Source organism: Lactuca saligna, chromosome 6 (genome assembly GCF_052625555.1).
Source record: "Lactuca saligna cultivar CGN05327 chromosome 6, ASM5262555v1, whole genome shotgun sequence".
NCBI lineage: Eukaryota > Viridiplantae > Streptophyta > Magnoliopsida > Asterales > Asteraceae > Lactuca > Lactuca saligna.
In genome coordinates this window covers 77,799,978-77,822,086 of record NC_136422.1, presented here as the reverse complement: position 1 = coordinate 77,822,086, position 22,109 = coordinate 77,799,978, and the positions used below count along the sequence as shown (strand labels likewise).

Here is a 22,109-nt window from a genome sequence, read left to right as displayed (position 1 = left end):
GAAATACGTTTCGGGGTGGAGGACATCATGCACAGTATCATCACAATCGCATAATAGTAAAAACAAGAAACATACAACCATTTCATTACATAGTGAGTTTAAATTCAAATGTGTTCTGTAAAGTTTCAATAGACACCAAATGTAATACAAAAATAAGAGGTGGATCTTGTATGCTCCATCTTCTCCAAAATGCTGCACCTGTACCTGTCTATCTTTTGTTGGAATAGTGTCTAAGGCTGCAACTATATTAGGCAAGTATTTGACCCGGTTGTGCATGGTCCTTTTGGGTTGCCTTCACCATAGCAACTTGATGGATGATTTGTTAAGAGAGAGGAAATATTATAAGGAATAATATATAGTTATTTGATTAATATAAGTCATAGATTAATTGGAATTAATTTGATGACTTAAATAGATTAATTAAATAAGAGGGTATAAACTGTCAATTGTTTGATAGTTAAACTTGAGACTGTAAATCCATACAGATATGGATTGGAAGAATTCTAGGAGCTAAAGGATAGCTCGAAATCGTCCATGATGTTATCTAGGAATGGATTTGGATAGCCTTAAGAGAAGATTATCCAATTAGGGTTTAGACTGTAACCCTTAAGGAGTCTGCAAGTATAAATAGACCCTATGGGTAAGGGAAATCGGGATCTCATCTAAAGTAAGAGAACTCTAGCCGATTTCCTCCTCTCTCCTAAATCATCCTCCTTGCTATTGGTGTTTGTAAGCCATTAGAGGAGTGACATTTGTGACTCTAAAAGCTCCAAGACAACAAGATCAACAAGGAATTCAAAGGTATGGTTCTAGATCTATTTCAATGTTGTTATTTAACCCAATTAGGCATTAGAAGTCTTGGATTCAAAGCATGTTTAATTAGAAAGCCTAGATCCAAGCATTAGGGTTTTGCATGCGCACATAGGAAAGTTCTTATGGCTAAAACCCATCAGTGGTATCAGAGCCTAGCTTGGTTTTCTTTAAATTGTTGCTTGATTAACTGAAACAAACCTGCAAAATTCAAGTTTTTGGGTTCTGAGTCATGGACTCGACAAGTTCCAAAGTGGACTCGGCGAGTAGGCCTGACTCGACGAGTCCCTTTGTGTACTTGGCAAGTCTGGGCGTCAGGATTAGCCAAAACCGGGATTTTTTCATGTTTATCTTATGGAAACTTACCTTAATCATATTAGATCAACCCTAATCCGATTTTTTGATATATATGACTATAATCTTGATCTAATTAAAGATATTTATCATCTAATAAAATATTTAATTTCCTTATATGATAATTAATTTATTATTTTGATTATTTTGGTAAAAGAAATCTTGGATAAATCAAATATAGATAATTAGGATATTAATTGTTAATTGGAATTATTTTTTATTTGATCCTCCATGTTTTAAATGTTTAAAACTTTCCCTCATGTTTTGAAATTTATATTTGTGATTAAAAGTTTTAATTTAGACAACTTAAATTTCAAACCCTACGTTTTAAAAGGTTTAAAACACAACCCTATACTAATATGATATTACTAGAATAATATATATATATATATATATATATATATATATATATATATATATATATATATATATATATAATATATGTATGTATAACTAAATGCTAGTCTTATCGTTAGTAGGCCTCATTCACGAAGCCGATCTATAAGGTGGGTATAAGGTTGCGGCCTATAAAATGGCGCTTAATGGGTGTACACTCACACCCACCGCTTGCTTGATTGGTGGAGGGTCGTTAGCCGAACGGGTAGGATAGGGCAACCTCATCCTTTCATTAAAAGTATAATAAGTAATACAAAGTAACTACACGTTTTTAAAATTTCCCAATCTTAGTTACTTTAGGAAAAGTGAATTGATGCAATCCCATGAAATTACACTTTTCACCCTTGCTAAGAAGTTAGTGGAGCGTGTGTGGTTTACCGGCACACTAATTGGTTCTAAGCAAAGGTGGCAAAGGGTGATTCATTGTTTACCATAGTTCGATGGAGCGTGTGTGGTTTACTGGCACATCGAATAGGTGATCGTTACAATGAAGGCACCATGTGAATTTGCATGGTAATTCACACTCTCTTTGTGATCCTCGGTATCCCAGTCACAAACAAGAGGGGCATATCGAGATTTAAACATGCCATTGAATAGTTTCAATGAATCTCATCCGAACCTAGGAATTCTCAATACACTTAGGACTAATAGTTTAGGTTTTGTGATGGAGAATGAGTGAATCGTCATTCACTTACCTTCAATTATTTGCATGTTAGATTACGGCATCCCTTTTCTAGCATGTAAATGTTATTGTTGGATCCTAACCCTAATTTTTCTTATTGGGTGATAATTAGGGATTCTTATTCTAATCTATCTTTGTCCTTTCTATAGATGTCGAACGCTAACAACGTTGCTGCTAGTTCTTTCACGTTGATGAGCCTTTGCCAAAAGGTCACCTTCGATGGAACGAACTTTAGCGAATGGATAAGATACATTCGCACCATTGCTCGCTATGAGGATAAGGAGTATGTCCTCGATGAAAAGCTTGAGAAGATCAACCCCGTAATCGCTACTCCGGCCGAAATCACCGCTTTTGAGACTCATGAGCGAGATGCAACGAAGGTACATTGCATCATGATTGCCACCATGAACTCTGAATTCCAAAAGTCCTACGAGGACATGTACCCATACGAGATGCATCAAGACTTATTGGAGAGATACCACCAAAACGTGAGACAAGAGCGTTATGAGATTTTCACTAACATAATTTCCGCTAAGATGGGTCATGGAGAATCTCTTACCGTGCACCTGCAAAAGATGCAAAGGTATGTCGACCGCCTTCGCAAGTTAAATGTTGACTTTGGGGAAGACTTGGCGATCGACATGGTGCTTCACTCTTTGCCTCCAATGTACAACCAATTTAGGATGACCTACCACATGAACAAAGAGGAGGTCACCCTAAGCAAACTCCAAGGTCTTTTGAGGGTCGCTGAGAGCAACTTCAAAGACAAGTCTGTTGCACCTACTCCCAATCCGTCTGCTGCTCCTGTCTTGGCATTTGGTCAAGGAAAGGGAAAGAAGAGGAAGGCTTCATCGAAGAACTATCACAAGGTTAAAGCCCGAGATGGTTCCTCTTCTAGTGGGACCAAAGTTGATCCCACTAAGCCCTGTCCTAACCCGAAGGAGGCAGAGTGCCACCATTGCCACAAGATAGGACATTGGAAGAGAAGCTGCCCAGAATACCTGCAAGCAATCAAAGAAGGAAAGATCAAGCCATCTTTCGCAGGTATATACACAATTAAATCTAACGATTCTAATCATGCTATTTCTTGGGTTCTTGATACCGGTTGTGGTTATCACATTTTTTCAAATGTGCAGGGACTAAGAAGAAGTAGGGATGTGGAGCAAGGAAGGATCAATCTAATCATGGGGAACAGAAGATCGTCGCCTGTGACCAAGATTGGAGTGTATTCTTTAGTGCTTAGGAATAATTTATGTTTAGATTTGAACAATTGTTGCTATTCGCCAGAAATGGCTAGAAACATCATTTCATTTCATGGTTTATATAGACAAGGATTTAGATTTAATGAGAATGGTTCTATTTTGGCTTATCTAAATAGTGTCTTTTACTTTGAAGCTATACCATGTAATGGAATATATGAAACTGTTATGATTGTTGATAACTTAGGAAATGATGTTTTGCATATTGATTCTTCCACCAGTATGGATAAAGCATCCTTGTGGCATTGTCGTCTTGGACATGTCAACAAGAAACGCATAGCCCAACTCCAAAAAGATGGAGTGTTGGAGTCATTCGACCTTAGGGAAGATGACACATGCGAGTCTTGTTTACTTGGAAAGATGACTAAGTCACCCTTCAAGAGTACTTGTGAAAGGGGTGAGGGGCTATTGGACCTAATACATACCGATGTATGTGGACCCTTTAGATCAACCATGAAGGATGGGAAGCGCTTCTACGTGACTTTTACCGATGATTATAGTAGATATGGGTATATCTATTTAATCAAGCAAAAGTCAGAAACCTTTGAAAATTTCAAAGAGTTCAAGAATGAAGTGGAGAATCAATTGGGCAGAAAAATCAAGATGCTTCGATCTGATCGAGGAGGAGAGTACCTAAGTCTTGAATTCCATGATTATCTCAAGGAGCGTGGAATAGTTTCGCAATTGACGCCTCCTAGGACACCGCAGTTGAATGGTGTGGCAGAAAGGCGAAATCGAACCTTATTGGATATGGTTCGCTCTATGATGAGTCGTGCTTCACTACCTATCTTCTTTTAGGGGTATGCCTTAGAGATTGCCGCCCATATCCTTAACCGAATCCCTAATAAGAAGGTTGCCAAAACACCTAATGAGATGTGGACAGGGAAAGCTCCCTTGTTGGCACACATCAAGGTTTGGGGTTGCGAGGCTTTCGTAAGACGAGATACTCACGACAAGCTTGAACCTTGAAGTGAGCAATGTATTTTCATCGGCTACCCGCAGACATCCTTTGGATATCTCTTCTATAGACCGAAGGACAACGTTGTCTTTGTTGCAAGGAGAGGAGTTTTCCGAGAGCGAGAACTCATAAGCCAAGGAGACAGTGGGAGGAAAATCGAACTTGAAGAGATTCAAGAGTCGATAGATGAAGGAACCTCTACCGCTGGCACTCATCCCGAGGAGGAAACTCCGGTTGAACCGATTGATGAGTCCTTACCTCTTAGATGTTCCGATAGAGTTAGAGTTCATCCCCAGTTTTATGGTTTTCATATTACTACCGAAGGGGACACGTATATTAGTGATGGTACACTAGTAAATCTTGATGAACCTAATAGCTATAAGGAAGCCATGGTAGGCCCGGAGTCTACGAAATGGAAAGAGGCAATGGATAGCGAGATCCAATCCATGTACGATAACCAAGTTTGGAATTTGGTTGATTATGTGCCCGGACGTAAGACCGTTGGGTGCAAATAGATCTTCAAGAAGAAGACCGACGTGGATGGGAATGTACACACATATAAAGTGAGATTGGTTGCGAAGGGCTTTACTCAAACTCCAGGAGTTGACTATGATGAGACCTTCTCACCAGTTGCGAAGATTAAATCTATTAGAGTGATGCTAGCAATTGCCGCATTTCATGATTATGAAATTTGGCAAATGGATGTCAAGACCGCCTTCCTTAATGGAAAGTTGGCTGAGGATGTTTACATGGCTCAGCCAGAGGGGTTTGTGAATCCGAAGCATCCAAATAGAGTGTGTAAGCTTGAGAAGTCCATTTATGGACTTAAGCAAGCGTCTCGCAGATGGAATCTTTGCTTCGATGAGAAAGTCAAAGAGTTTGGATTTGTACGAAGCAAAGACGAATCTTGTGTATATGTCAAAGCCAGTGGGAGTATAGTAAGCTTCCTCGTTCTATATATCGATGACATATTACTCATAGGAAATGACATCCCGACTCTGCAGGAAGTCAAGTCCTGGCTCGGGAAGTGTTTCGCTATGAAGGACCTCGGAGAGGCTTCTTACATTTTGGGAATAAGGATAGTAAGAGAAAGAAGTAAGAGACTAATTGGACTTAGTCAGAATACTTACTTAGAGAAGGTACTAAAATGTTTTAGTATGGAAAGCTCAAAGAAGGGAGAACTACCAATACAAGGAAATGCCAAGTTGAGTAAGACTCAAAGTCCGAGTACCAAAGCTGAAATAGCAGAAATGAGCCGAGTACCGTACACTTCCGTAGTTTGCTCAATCATGTACGCTATGACTTGTACTCGCCCTGATGTAGCCTTCGATTTGAGCATGCTTAGCAGATATCAAGGGAACCCTGGCAAAGCACATTGGATTGCGATAAAGAACATCCTTAAGTACCTTCGGAGGACGAAGGAATGGTTCTTAGTCCTTGGAGGGAGTGATGACTTGAAGGTGCAAGGGTATAGTGATGCCAGTTTTCAGACCGATAGGGACAACTACCGTTCGCAGTCGGGTTGGGTCTTTACCCTAAATGGAGGAGCAGTAACTTGGAAGAGTTCCAAGCAAGAAACCGTAGCTGATTCAACGTGCGAATCAGAGTACATCGCAACGAGCGAAGCGTCGAAGGAGGCAATATGGCTAAAGAACTTCATCGGTGATCTTGGAGTTGTGCCTGTCATAAAGGAGCCCATGGATATTTTCTGTGATAACAAAGGTGCGGTTGCCTTGACCAAGGAACCGAGGGATCATGGTAGATCAAGACATATCGACAGAAAATATCACTTCATTAGACATCGTGTAGAAGAAGGACAACTCATAGTTAAGAGGATATCATTAGAAGATAACCCAGCAGATCCGCTTACGAAGGGACTGAGTAGGGTTAAGCACTTGCAGCATGCTAGGAGTATTGGGCTGAAGGATGATATTAGTATAGATTAGATAGTATTAGAAACGTATAATAGATAAATGTAATTAACACTTGGCGATTAAATAAATGAGTTTTATTTATGAGTAATGTTACTGTCTTATGTTAATCGTTTAACTATTGTTTCACTTTGCATGTTTTGACTTCCAGAATAATTGAATTTATTAGGAATAACCGAATTGTTCAAATTGTTCACAATTGTTCATATGTTGGAAGTAGATATGAATGAAGATGGCATTCCAGCCTTCCTTCGCCTTTCATGGCCACATATCTTTCTGGCTAAGGAATGGGAAATCCTTATCCTGTTCCATGAATCCAATTTGCATGCGGAGGCAGGATTTGAACCCGTGACCTCAAGGTTATGAGCCTTGTGAGCTACCAAACTGCTCTACCCCGCGCCGAAGAGAAGAACTGAAAACTAATAGGTCATGAATTGGTGTGTAGATTGTCTAAATGGTGTTAGACATAGCAAAGGGTTGCTGCAACGTTCATGAGTGCTTATGAACTGGTTTTGAGCATTGGAACAAACCCGCGCTTGCTGGAATCACTTTATGGAATACGATATAAAAGGTGATCGCAAGACGATAATATCATATAGTCTTAAAACCTAGATATATGGTTTATTATTTGTTAATTGATTGTACATTGATAATGCGAAAACGCATCAGTAACTCGATGTTATAAAACGCATTGTTGTGTATAGTTGGTTAATGAATAAGTAAATGCATATAAGTCGAAGTTTATCTGTAACTTTTATCAAAAAAAGGTAAAAGCGATATCTCGGCCGCTCGATGATTTGATTTGACTTATGTGCCGGGCCCGGTCAGAACTGAATTGATGTGTTTGATTAAGTTCTATGTCGAATAAATCGGAGATCGAGAAATCAAATGCTAGACTAACCATTCCATGGGATTGTCAGCATGATATCTAACAGAGGACTGTACGATCCCTTATCTAAAGGACAAGATTGATTAGATCAGAGTTTGACAACGTCTTTGAGAGCTACGATTGCAAACCAAATTGTACTTGTATAGTTACTAGACTTATCCAAGTGGGAGACTATTGGAATAGTGTCTAAGGCTGCAACTATATTAGGCAAGTATTTGACCCGGTTGTGCATGGTCCTTTTGGGTTGCCTTCACCATAGCAACTTGATGGATGATTTGTTAAGAGAGAGGAAGTATTATAAGGAATAATATATAGTTATTTGATTAATATAAGTCATAGATTAATTGGAATTAATTTGATGACATAAAGAGATTAATTAAATAAGAGGGTATAAACTATCAATTGTTTGATAGTTAAACTTGAGACTGTAAATCCATACAGATATGGATTGGACGAATTCTAGGAGCTAAAGGATAGCTCAAAATCGTCCATGATGTTATCTAGGAATGGATTTGGATAGCCTTAAGAGAAGATTATCCAATTAGGGTTTAGACTGTAACCCTTAAGGAGTCTGCAAGTATAAATAGACCCTATGGGTAAGGGAAATCGGGATCTCATCTAAAGTAAGAGAACTCTGGCCGATTTCCTCCTCTCTCCTAAATCATCCTCCTTGCTATTGGTGTTTGTAAGCCATTAGAGGAGTGACATTTGTGACTCTAGAAGCTCCAAGACAACAAGATCAACAAGGAATTCAAAGGTATGGTTCTAGATCTATTTCAATGTTGTTATTTAACCCAATTAGGCATTAGAAGTCTTGGATTCAAAGCATGTTTAATAAGAAAGCCTAGATCCAAGCATTAGGGTTTTGCATGTGCACATAGGAAAGTTCTTATGGCTAAAACCCTTCATCTTTGACCTGAGGATACAATTTATTTTGAAAACGAGTATCAGCATAAAGCTGGTGAGTTCATAAGAATTTAGTGTAAATTTTGTATAAAATGTATTTGAACGTGTAGTGTGAAAAACTGCAATTTACAATTATAAGTAGTAGAAAACCCTAGAAAATCCTATATTTTCCAGAAAATACGTCGTAAGTGAAAAACTCTAAGTTGCATGTAAGTTTAATCATTGAAAACTGTTTGTTGTAAAAGTGTGGTACTAAAATATCCAGTATGTAATGTAGATAGAGGAAGAGTTATGCCTGTAGACATTGATAATGGTGCAAACTTCCATTAGTACTAGATACTTATTTACTTCGGGATATTAATTTACACTTTAGTTTTAGTATTTTAGTGTGGATAGTGTATTCTTTGTATGCGACTGACAATGTGAGTTATAGAGGACCCCATGACCTTCCCGGTCGTACACAGTGTAGTGAAGTAGTGTCATCCCTGGGCTTGCTCGGCTCGGACTGAAGTTAACAGTCGGGATGTAATAGTGTCTGCCCCGTATAGATCTATACATGTAGCATCGTCTTCCTATCGGAAAACTCTGGGCATAGTATGTAGCGAGTAGAGTATCTTGTAGAGAGTTAGTGTGTTATCTTCCTGATTAGTGCTTTCCCTTGTATTATAGTGTAGTAGTCTTTTATATAGTTCGTAGTGTGTTCTCTTATTCGTGTATCGTCTCGTAATAGTATGTATTATAGTTTGTAAAATAGTAGCAGTAACGAATAGTAGCGGCCTTAACTATACCTATTATAGTTAACTTAGTGCATATGGTTCTTGGCAATTGTGTAGTATAGTCATCAAATGGAATGAAAATACTTGTATCCAACACCAATATACATGATATATAACTAAGAAATCAACGACAGTCGGACGGATAACAACTACCCTAAGCCCACAATCAAACAAGAACAGGAAATAAGGCGAGCTATCGGTCCTAAGTCCTTCAAGTCTTACTTATATAAATATATTAGTGTGGTTACATTTTATAAGAAAATTTATTTTATAAAAATCTTGTCCAAATAAAAAATTTAGAAAATAGTTTATTTATCCAAAGTAGTTTTGAAAACGCAAAGTTCTTTTATAAGGCATAGTGATAAATCACATGTGATTTGAACTACGGGTAGTGAATCACATGTGATTATTCTTCATAAACATGTATATTTGACTTGTATCCTCCCCTAAAACATAAAAAAACATTTGAAAGGTTCATTAAAGGGGTATGAACTCACCTGAAGTCGGGTAAATCGGGTAAAAGTGTCGGTTGAGCGTTTGGTGTCAATTAAGGACTTGTACACCGTTTAGGACCCTATTAACATATGAGATATGTGTTTTACAAGATATTAGTCATTTTATGCTTTTTATTAAAACATTTACATATCCTAACATTGATTCGGGGTCTTATGGATTGGAAGTGGTTCTGGGGGATTGAACAAGACCAAAAGGGGTTACGGGGGAGTCCAAGAGTTTACTCCCTTGGAGTTTACGGCCCAAAGGCCACTCCTTGGGAGTTTACGGACGTAAGCCTCATGGCTTGGCCGTGAACTCTTGTTCACTCTCCAAAATTGATGCCAAGGCTCCTAATTCAATCCCTTAATTTTTCTAGTGAAGGTCTAGGGCCAATTTGGGGGTTTAAACCCTCATTTGGTGATGTTTGGGGGAGTTTACGGTCCTAGCTTATGCTTGGGCCGTAAACTCTAAATTACCCCTCAAAATGTGGTGTTTAATGGTCCTAAACTCGAAATGGCATTTCCTAAAAATCACATCTCAAGTCTAACATGCATTGGATGAGTTTTTGGGGGCATTTTTACATGGAAAAGGGTGTTTACGGCCTAAGCATGTGCTTGGGCCGTAAACCCTCTTTTATGCTTTAAAATCTGATGTTTTGATGGCCAAACACTTCTAGGTAAAATCCCTAACTAGTATACAAGCTTAAAGGAAGGAAAATTTGGACCTTTTTCAGCTAACAATAACTATAATTCTCCCTTCATTAAAAGTATTAATGATAAATACTAAGTAACTAAACACTTATAAATTCCCAATCTTAGTTACTTAGGAAAATGTGAATGAGGTGCTAATCCATGAAATTACACTTTGCACTTTGTTTAAGCCGTTATTGGAGCCTGTGGTTAACTGGTACACTAATCTGGTCTTAACAAGGTAGGCAAAGGGTAACTTAATATTTATCATAGTATTGTTGGAGCGTGTGTGGTTAACCGGCACATCGATTGAGGGGTAAATATTAAGGGTACCAAGTATATTTGCATGGTTACTTCACACCTTGTTTTGTGATCCTCGGCATCCCAGTCACAAAACCTGAAGGGCACACTCGAGATTGAAACATGCCATTGAAAAGTTCAATGAATCTCAAAAGATCTAGGAGTTTCAAAACCAATTAAAACTTAATTAAATATTTTGTTTATCTTGGTGGAAATTGGTGAATCATCATCCACCTACCTTCAAATATCTTATAGCTTGGATTACGACATCCCTCTTCCAGGTTATAAAATATTGTGTTGGGTCCTAGCCTTAATATTTCATATTGGGTGTTATATTAAGGACTTAAATAAACTTACTTGAATTTCTCCCATTGAGATGTCTAGTTCAGACAACAATGATCTTCCCAAATCAAGCTTTCTAATGAATATGATTTCCCAAGTTTGTCTGATGGAAATCATACTTCTCTTCCTCCACCTCCTTCAATTATTCTTCATATTCCACAAGCTCAAAGACTTGAAAAGTTCAAGATCACTCAATCCCTACTCACAATAGAATATAAGAATAGAAGTCATGTGTGCACTCATGTCTTAGGACTGAAGTCACAGATTGTCAGGTTGAGAATGTTGGGTGTCATTGTTCCAAGGAAGTTGGCTATTGACCGGGTCTTTCAGTCACTTCCTGAGTCATATAGAAAGACTACTATGTGACAGGTCACGACATGACCCTAATGGATCTTTCTTATTTGCTTATTGCTACTGAATCAAGAATGGTTTGGTGCAATAGTCAAGCAAATATGGATGGAAGGTCTATTTCTCAAATTTCCATGGACATTGGAGAATGGTAACATTGGAAGTCCAGAAAAGCTTTCTCTTCCCAATGGAAAGGGATCAGCCTTGGTCAACCCGGTTGACCAGAAGGTAAAGAGAAAGTCTAAGTCTGGGAGAGCCTTTTGTACCATTCCCAAAGAGTCTATATGTTTTCATTGTGAAGAAAAAGGGGCATGGGAATCGAAGTTGCCCTAGCTACCTGAAATAAAGAAGAATCAAAAGTTTGACTCTGTTTTAGGTAACTCCACTATTTAACTTTCTTAAGTTTCATTTGAATATTCTTAATACATTTTGATGTATGAAAGGATCAAGCAAAGGGTAGGAAACTTAAAGAAAAGAGTATGCTAAATCTGATCGTGTAGATGGATTTCTATCGCATGGTTTGAAGATCAGATTCTTGAGCTACTTCTTAGGAGTTATGATAGATTGCTAGGAAACCTGAAATATTAGTTGCATTGTAAGCAAAAAGGTTTTTCCACATTTTGAAAAAATAAATAAAAGTTTTCTTTATTTTATATCTCCTTACAATTGCATTCATGAAAACTTGATGTTTGTATGTTCCTAGCAATATTGGAAATATGAATTTGATTCTTTCATTTGTGGTAGTGTCTAAATTTATCAAATAAGGAATGATTCTCACCACCCAAGTTTCAATTGGATCGAAACTTGGAATCATGCAAGTTGTTTAGTATGATGAATGAGAATTTTCATTTTTGAAAAACTAAGACTAGTTTCTTGTTCACATGTATATGTGACTCAAGTGAAGGACTAAGGGATAAAGTACACATTCTTGTGACTTAGCCAAAGTCCACCAAAAAGGATGAATGAAACTATTCTTCATGATTTACTAAGGTTTAGTAAATATGATTATACTTACAAGCTTAAGTATAAATCTGAGAAATTGGAAAAATTCAAATGTATGGTAGAGTGAATAATAAGAATGAAATTAGGCAAAAGGATAAAAGTTTCTCAAATCTGAAAAGATGGGAGAGTACTTTATTATCATGATTTATGATCATCTTAATGATTTTGAGACCTTATCATAATTCATCCTCTAAGTGCCTTCTGATAGCTAAGAAGAGGAGTTATGAATTGTTAAAGTGGCTAAATCAAGAAGAGGATTCATACGTGGTTCCAAAAAGAAGTCTTAGAGTTATACTCTAAGATTGTGACTTGAGTGACATGTCTTAAAGAAGGTTTAAAACACTTGTAAGAGTAAAAGTTTTCTACTCTTGTACATTTGAAGTTGGTAAGCTGTGATATTTTGGATAAAACAAAGACCAACTAAGGCCAACTGTGTTAAGTGTTTGTCTTGATTAGAATCCACACTATCTCTTGAATATTTGACAAGAAAGTCTTATAGGTCAAGAAGACAGTGGGAGTAAAAAAGATCCTGAAATGGTTTCAAGAACTAATCAAGAATAAAACCTGTATTTCATCACTAGCACACAAGTAGAGGTTTATAACCTATCTTGTTGACATTTCTGTGCCCATTCCAGTTAAGTTGGCTATACATCTACATTCTACATGTTCTCAATTGTTTGCATAACTACTTGGAAGCACTGGCACACCCTTGTACTACCAGGTGGCAAGTAGTTTAGATTGCACAAGTTCAATCCATACGAGTTTGGATTTGTCACTAACCTTGTCTAGTGATTATGGTTTTGACAAATTCACGTGGATAAGAACAAATAAACCATCAAATCTAAGGGTCATAAGTTTTCTCTCTGATTCATGAAAATGATGGTGAGGAAACTCTTCCACCAAGTAGATTTTAAGTAGATAGTAATCTTTTCATTCTCAAAGTCGTTAGTAGAGCACACTAACATGGACTTATGAGAAATAGCAAAGGTCTAACCAATTGTGACTTATATTACGACATCCCTTTTCATAGTTCTTAAATTGTTCAGACACACCAGTGAGCTATTTACAATAAGGTGTATGATTTTGATAAAGTCTTATCAAAGCAATCTAGTATCAGGAATTTGAACTTTAGTAAGGAAGTTAATAAAGTATTGATTTCTAGAAGTCCACTAATTTCTGAATACATGTGAAAGCTAGTGGGAGCATAAGTATTACACTGATAATCATCATGTTAGTGGGATCATGATCATTATGATAAGTATTGTAAGTTAGCAATGTTAATTATAGAAAACAAAAGTTCAACTTGTGAGGTTGCAAGGGTTGAAAAAGTTCTTTTGCTATAATTAAGGGAGAGGAAATTATATTTCATTTCAATTCTAAAAGGCTTAGATTGAGATTTTAATCAGTTAGTCAAGAATATATATATATATATATATGAATTTCATGTTGGATTGGTTCAACTTAAGGAAATTCTGTATATTGCGTTCTCAAAATTCGGTTATGATTACGACATCCCTCTTCATAGTCAAATTTTGAAAACATGTAAAATTATTGTAGCAAAAGACTGGTCTAGTATCATGTCTTTGTGTGAGACATCATGAATCGTGTCCCATTTGCTTTGGGTACAAGATCGATTTAATGTGCTATGATATTTATCCTTTTCTAAATTTTCCAAATGCCTTGGGACATTAAGGGGAAAAAGGTCTAGAATTGGATATGACTAAAGTGATTAAGCAATTGTCGAGGACAATCTAAGGTTTTACCAAAGATTGGTTGCTCATGGACAGTTGGAAGTATATTGTTAATATTGGAAGGACCATATGGACATATTCTGGGAAAGCGACAACTCTTGTTCAGAAGTAGTAGTCAAAATAGGAATATGGAGTTGTCTCCATAGGTGGAAGTTATATGTGTAAGATTAGAAAACTTAATGCAAGAAGGATATTCAAAGAAATGTGCTTTGAGACTTTGTCTCCATGGAATTGATCTCCATTGGAATAACCTGTAATGACTCTTGACAAGTCGTTGTGACTTTGTACATATTCATTACAAGAGGGTCTGTGCATATAAGTTTAAAATCTAAACATATTTGGTAAATGTTAGGAATTTGGAATTCTTACATTTTTTGATAAGGATTTGGGAGTGTGAAAAGAGAATCATTGAAAATACGTTCAATCGATCTATTTCACAAAGTAAGGATCACAGACAAACATAGAGTGCTTACTTGATGTATTGCAAAGCTATTGTTTAGAAAACATAGTGTACATGCTTGGAGCATGGGACAACTAGTGTTTTTTAAATTCAAGTATAAAGTTGATGAAACCAAAACAATGAATAATGAGTAATCAGTATGGTGATAAATAAAAAGTGTTTTATTTATATTCATAGTTTTGATACCATATTAGATTCATTTATTCTTGTGTTTCATTTTTCATGTTTTGACTTCCAGAATAAACTAGGTTATTCTTCATGAATGACTAAGTTATTCAAACCATCCACAGTCGGTCATATGTTGGAAGTAGATATGAATCAAGACTGTCATGGGTTGGTTTGTAGAGGTCCAAGTTGGTGGACAAAGTGGTGCTACAACACTCATGAGTGCTCATAAGTTCTGAGTATTGGATTTAACCCGTGCTCATTTGAATCACTTCATGGATTTTATCACGAGTGATCATGAGACGATAATATCTTATATTCTTCAAACCTAGAGATATGAGTTTTTACTATCAGTTGATAGTACATTGATTACACGAAAACGCATTGGTAACTCGATGTTATAAAACATGCATTTGTGTATGACTTAACAAGTAGGAGAACAAGCCATATGAGTAGAAGTTTATCCATTCCTTTTACCTTCGGGATAAAAGCGATATTTGTGGGCCCCTCGATGATTTAGTGATGACAGATGTTGAGTGCTTGGCCAAGCCAGGACTGATGTGATTTGTTCAATCAATTAGTCTTCATAAATCAAAAATCAGGAAACAACAAATGGATAGAGAAAATGATTATTAATCCATGTCTCAGTCCATATGATATCTAGAATGGAGGAATATATGATCCCTTATCTAATGGACAAGTCATTGACAAGGTCAGAGTTCAGTTACAAGGTTAGAGTTCGACAACGGCTTTTGAGAGCTACGATTGCTAGTTGGGTTTCGAAGTCATACGCAATAATAGTTTTAGACTTATCCAAGTGGGAGACTATTGGGTTAATGTCTAAGTCCATAACTATATTTGGTATGTACTTGACCCGACCCGACATGGTCCATTTGGGTTGCATGGCATCATGCACTTGGATAGACTAAATGAGAGAAATAAGACACTTATGGTTATTAATATATTATAAGTTCTAATATATTAATAATAAGAATAATAATATTTAATTAGTATTGATCAAGAATTAATTTAGAATTAATTATGTGATCAAAAGAAGACTAATTAAATATATGGGTTGATTGTGTAAATCATCCATAAGTTATATAGTTGGCCAAAGCTCCATGGATAATTAAGATGGGTTAAACCCATAGGATGCTCCATGAAGGTTACATAACCCATGGGTAATGGAAATGAAAAGTCGTGACAATTAGGGTTTACATGGTGTAACCCTAATTGTAACACACTATATAAGCATCATATTATTCACCAAAATTGGACACTAGTGTGTGTAAAAGAAGGGCTAGCCGATTTCATGAAGTGTGGATTTCTCTTTAAGTTATTCCAAGAGCATTTGATGTTGTGTGAGCCATTTGAGGTGTCACATTTGAGGCACTAGGCACTAGGCACTCAAGCCCCATGGAGTCAAGCTACACTACAAGAGGTATGTATTATATCCATATTATTACCCAAGTATCTATGATTGTATGCTAGATAGGGTAATACCTTGAAATATTAGTATTTGCATGTATATTAGAGAAAACATAGATCCAAGATATTTAGGGTTTCATGTACACCATAGGAGTGTTAGAATGCTCAAAACCCAACACCATCTTCAAAGATTGGGAGATTGACTTGGACTGACCGAGTCTTTTCAACCACTCATCGAGTCCCATTATTCGCAGGTCCCTTTTACGCGTCTAAACAACCAAGGGAATTTCCACCCTAACAACTGGTCCATCCACAGAAAGGATTTGGTGGTCAATACACCCCGACTCGCCGAGTCCCAAGAACGACTCGTCGAGTCCATCCTTGACCATTACTATACAGTCGATTTAAATGGGTCTTAACACATCAAAACCATTGATGTAGCCTCCTAATGTCCATTTTACACGTAAAGTTCCAAACTTGGTGTACATTATGTGGTCATTGGCTCAAAAATCCATAAAAGGTGTTCTACAAGATGCATGGGGCTCTCATGTTTATACCATAAAACCCCTACAGTGACACAGATCTGAAGTCAAGACTCCACATAACACTTCACAAATCTGAAAATGGCTTGTAAGGGCCTAAAGGTACCCAAAATCCAAGCCCTGAGCTTGAATAAACGCATGGAAGACCAAGAAAGGGGCATTTTACCTTGCTAGAGTTGGAAAGGGACCAAAATCTTTGGATATCCAAGCCCCAACTCGAAATCTCAAGCTTCTTTCTTCTTCTCAATCTTCACAATACACCAAATGCACCAAAATAGCCTTATAACACACAAAAACGGCTAGGGTTTTGATATACAACTTTCTGGGAGTGATAGGGACGATGGAGGCTAAGATAATGTTTTTAAATAGGATGCAAACCCTCAAATTTAGGGTTTCAATCAAACAATGCCTACTCGCCAAGTCAGTTTGCCGACTCGTCGAGTAGGTCACTTAAACTGTCCGCGGATATCGACTCTACTCGACGAGTTGGGCATCCAACTCATCGAGTCCCAGAGAAAAACACAAAACTACTTGAATTAGATGCGTACCAGGAATCGGGTGTTACAAATCTCCCCCACTTATTTTAGACTTCATCCTCGAAGTCTCCTGCTTGGTCCTGTAAAAGCTCGAGGTAGTACTCCCTCATCTCGTCCACCAGCTCCCAGGTCCATTCCGAGCCCTTGCGGTGCTGCCACTGCACCTTTACCAGCTCCACTCTCTTGTTCCTCAGATCCTTTGACTTCCTGTCAAGGATTGACACTAGCCGCTCGATGTAGTTCAGGCTGTCATCAACCTAAATATCCTCCAAAGGCACTATATTTGAATCGTCCACCAGTCACTTCCGCAACTCGGAGACGTGAAAAGTGCTATGAATTTGACTGAGTTCGGCTGGCAAACCCATCCTATATGCCACCTTGCCCACCCGGGCTACAACCCTAAAGGGTCCAATATACCTGGGGCCCATCCTGCGCCGTTTATGGAATCAAATGAAGCCCTTCCATGGCGACACCTTCAGGAGCACCATATCCCCGACCTGAAACTCCAGGTCCGATCGATGCTTGTCGGCATAACTTTTCTGCCGACTCTGAGCAGTCTGAAGCCTAATCTGAACCTGCTAGATCCTTTCTGTAGTCTTGAGTACCACTTCGGTACTTCCCATGACTCTCTGATCAACCTCACCCCAACATACTGGGGTCTTGCACTTCCTCCCATACAACATATCGAAAGGTGAACGGTCGATACTTGCATGATAACTATTATTATAGGAGAACTCCGCCAACGGAAGGTAGGTATCCCAGCTACATCTGAAGTATAAAACACATGCCCACAACATATCCTCCAGAGTATGGATGGTCCGCTCGCTCTGACCATCCATCTGCGGATGAAAGGCGGTGCTAATGCAAACGAGTACCCAGCTCATCATGAAACTTCTTCCAAAACCTAGAAGTGAACCGCACAACCCTGTCGCAAATCACTAAAACTGGCACCCCGTGCCGCGCCACTACCTCCCTGATATAGACATCGGCAAACTTTTCGACCGAAATGTTCTCCAGAATCAAAATAAAATGGGTGCTCTTGGTCAATCGATCAACAATGACCCAAATCGAATCCACTCCCTGTGCGGTCCTGGGAAGCTTTGTGATAAAATCAATAGTAATATCCTCCTATTTCCACAAGGGGATATCCAATGGTTGGACCTTGCCATGAGGTCTCTGGTGCTCAGCCTTGACCTTCCTGCAGTTCATGCACCTCTCCACAAACCAAGCCACATCCCTCTTCATACAAGGCCACCAATAATGAAGACGAAGATCCCTATACATCTTCGTCGCCACGGGATGGATAAAGAACCTGTACCAGTGTGCCTTCTCCATCAATATCTGGCGCACACCAAAAGCCAGAGGTACTACCCAACCCTCCACAAACCAAGCCACATCCCTCTTCGTACAACCGCCATCAAAGGATGCCCTTTCCCTAAAGCCCTAAACTGAAAGCTAGAGGTACTATGAACATAAGGATAGGAAGAGAACCTCCTATTGAAGATGGAAGCTTTAATCGATTTGTAAACGGAAAAGGTTGAAAACTGAGATGAAGGTTCTTCGAGTAAACTTAGTCGAGGCGGTGGAAAGCGGTGAAATAGGTGAGATGCAGACACGTAATACGTTAATCAGAAGAGATGAAGAAGAAGTTGTGGACAGCAATCCAAACCCCATTGTTTTAAAGAGTCGGTGGCATTGAAAGCAGGGCAATCAAGAAAAGCTTTTCCAAAAAAACAAATAAATGTAAATCCATAAAAGAAAAAACAGAAAAAAAAACTCACCAAGAAGAACAGAGTACTATTCATGTGGCACTTCAAAATTAATATATATATATATATATATATATATATATATATATATATATATAATGACTTCATCGGTTCCAGAACAAAATATGACTTATTATATTAAGTGCTAAGTGGTTATCGCGCTTGAAATTTCAATAGTGGTCACATGCTGCTATTTGAAATTGCGGTTATCACGTTGGTATAGCAGTGATATAGCAATTTTTTAATATTATGTATAATGCATATTGTATATTTATACAAAATTTATATATTAGATTACTAATACTATATAGAATTAATATTATAAAAAGTCATATAAAAACATAGCATTATCTATATATAATATTCTAATATAGTAATACGGAAACTAAAAAGTGTCAAACTGTCCTCTCAACTCAAGTTGTTTGTGGTTTCTAAGTACTGAAAGTGACGAAAAAGAGAAGTTGTCATTTGTAGTTTGTAATTAATTATATTTTATTATTTGGACTTATTAAGACAAAAAATGTAGTGGACTAATTAAAAAAATAATGATTTAATATTGAAATAACACACAATCGTTTTTTACTTTGTCAAAGTAGTCCAATGTGTATGAAAACTTCTGGTTTTGTTGGCTCTGCTTCTGTAATCGGTAACTTCTTCGGACTCTGTAGATTTAGTTTCTTTCACTTGTTTCTCAGAAGATTCAGCAGCAGCCTTCTTCGAACGCTTAGTCTTCGTCTCTTCTTCTCTTGCCAAAAGAACTCCAGTTTCAACAGAAGTATCGATGGTTTGCAAGTAAGTGACTAGAACTGTGTTGATAGGATCAACTCTTTTAAGCATGGCATCAGGAATGCGAGCAACAACTGGAAACTCTTTAGTATCATCAGTTGCATCCTTCAGGCAACTGTAGACATGGAACACAACTTTTTCTTCAACAACAGAAACCAAAACAAAAATGTGTTGTTAAATCTGAAAAGGAAAATGAAATTGTTACAAAAGAAGTTGATAATTCAACTCCAATTGTGAAACTTAATTCAAATGAATTCAAAGGGCTTGTTGATAAGTTTTTGAAAAATCATAAAGTTGCAAAGAGAAAAGCACGAAAGGTAATTTTTTGGCAAGTTGTGTCTAAGGAAAATTTTCTTTAACCAAATCTAAAGTTTCAGAAACGAAGAACAATGTTTAAAAATCCAACTCAACATATGTTGCAAAATCAACGTGTAACAACGTAAATTTTAAAACAAAATTTTCATTTTTGCAAACATCAAAAACCATCGTTTAATATTCCATATTCAAACGTGAACAATGTTTCATAACAAAATACATCCCAATGATCATAAAATAGTTTCCCCGACAATGTGTACGATCATGCCGACGCCTTCCCACAGTCCTCGCTAGTACCTGAAACACATAACACAACAACTGTAAGCATAAATGCTTAGTGAGTTCCCCAAAATACAACTTACGCACATACGCCTTTCCAGGCCCTGACCTTCCGGTCCATGTGTCTCAGGGGACTTCCGTCCTGACTAGGTAAACCTTACGGTCCTACCTACGTCAACCTTGCGGTCCACATCACAATGCCTTCCGGCCCATAACATAAAGCCTTATGGCCCATATTAAGCATATATCATACATGGCACATATAAACGATTAACTTATCACATACAATGCATATAACTGATAACATATCCGACCTTCTGGTCACACGATAAAACCCTTCCGGGTACAGTATAGTGAGAAAACTCACCTCGTGGAAAGTCTAAGATCTCGCGTACTCGCTATCTCCAAATCCCAACGACGACTCTACCCCGCCTAATCATAAAAATATCATTTAATAATCAAAGACTTCCAAAACTAAAACTTTACCCCTTATCATCATCCCTCAGAGGGTAAAAGACCATTTTACCCTTCCTTGACCCAAAGTCTCCATGTTGACCAAAACCCTAAAAGTCAACAAAAGTCAACCCTGTGAGTACGCGGAGCGTACTGCTTGATGTACACAGGGCGTACATCGCCAGCCCATGGATCGGGGTCTCCACCCAGTACGCTGCGTGTACTGGGAGTTACGCCCGGCGTAACCATCAGATTCTAACATGCTTCATTTCTGGTCTTAATCGGTTAAGCCATTACTCCAACTTCTAGATCTGACTCTGTTTATGCGTCTAAACCCATAAAGTCGAGACCTTTAAGCCTTGGCATGGCTGTAAAGGCTCCAACACTTCTTAACATCATTCTATTCCAACTCAAGGACCTAGATCTCATGCATGGTGCAACATTCACATCCAAGATGTCATTTTTATGAGTCTACAACTCCAAAAGACCAGAAGTATGATGGATCTAAGCTTATGGAGACCATTTGCACAAAAAGTCTCCACCTTTGGGACTAAAACCCTAGAAAATGGTACTTGAAGCATATAACATGAACCAAGTGACAAGATCCAAACTTTTTACCTGATAATGAAGCTTCAACCCTTGCAAAGCTCAGATCTACACTTGAACACCACTTCTAGCCTTCCCAATGAGTTCTTCTTCTCCTTTGCTACCTTGGAATGGCACCACCAAGCTTAGAATACTCACAAAATGGCTTAAGGATGAATACACACTCTCTTTAGGGTTTCTCTCTGAGGGATGGTGGCTGAGAAGTCCAGCCACACATTCCTTTTATAGCCCTCCAAAGGAATTAGGGTTTTTAGGTTTGGACCGGTTACGCCCAGCGTAACCTTGGGTACGCCCAGTGTACCTGAGAGTGAACGCGTCTAAATGAGGCGCGCGAGTACGCGTGAGTACACCTTGTACACCCAGCGTACTCGCCTACCATTAAAACCCTAAAATGACAACATAACCAAGATGCAGGGCCAAATAGAAGAATACCTGGATTTCGGGCTGTTACAATTCTCCCCCACTAGAACCAGACTTCGTCCCCGAAGTCTCATACTGAAAACAACTCTAGATACTGATCCCGCATCTCAGACTCGGAATCCCATGTCAGCTCGGACCCCTTCCGATGTTGCCACTGCACTTGTACCAGGGGTACTTCCTTGTTCCTCAGAACCTTAACCTTCCGATCCCTGATCGCCACTGGTCTCACCACATAGTTCAGGCCCGCATCCACCTGAATATCATCTAATGGCACCACTGCCGACTCGTCGGCAATACATTTCCTCAACTGCGAGACATGAAAGGTATTATGGATCTGTCCCAACTCAGCAGGTAGATCCAACCGGTAGGCTACCCTGCCTACCCTAGCAATTACCCTGAAAGGTCCAATATACCGGGGTCCCAACTTGCCCCTCTTCCTGAATCGTATCACTCCTTTCCAAG

The 22,109-nt window shown here is 38.3% G+C and overlaps 1 pseudogene; it reads left to right on the top strand.

The window, feature by feature from the left end:
• LOC145002735 (uncharacterized) overlaps positions 1 to 18,718 on the top strand; it is a 43,551-nt pseudogene extending 24,833 nt beyond the window's left edge.
• Positions 18,719 to 22,109: the final 3,391 nt, after the last annotated feature.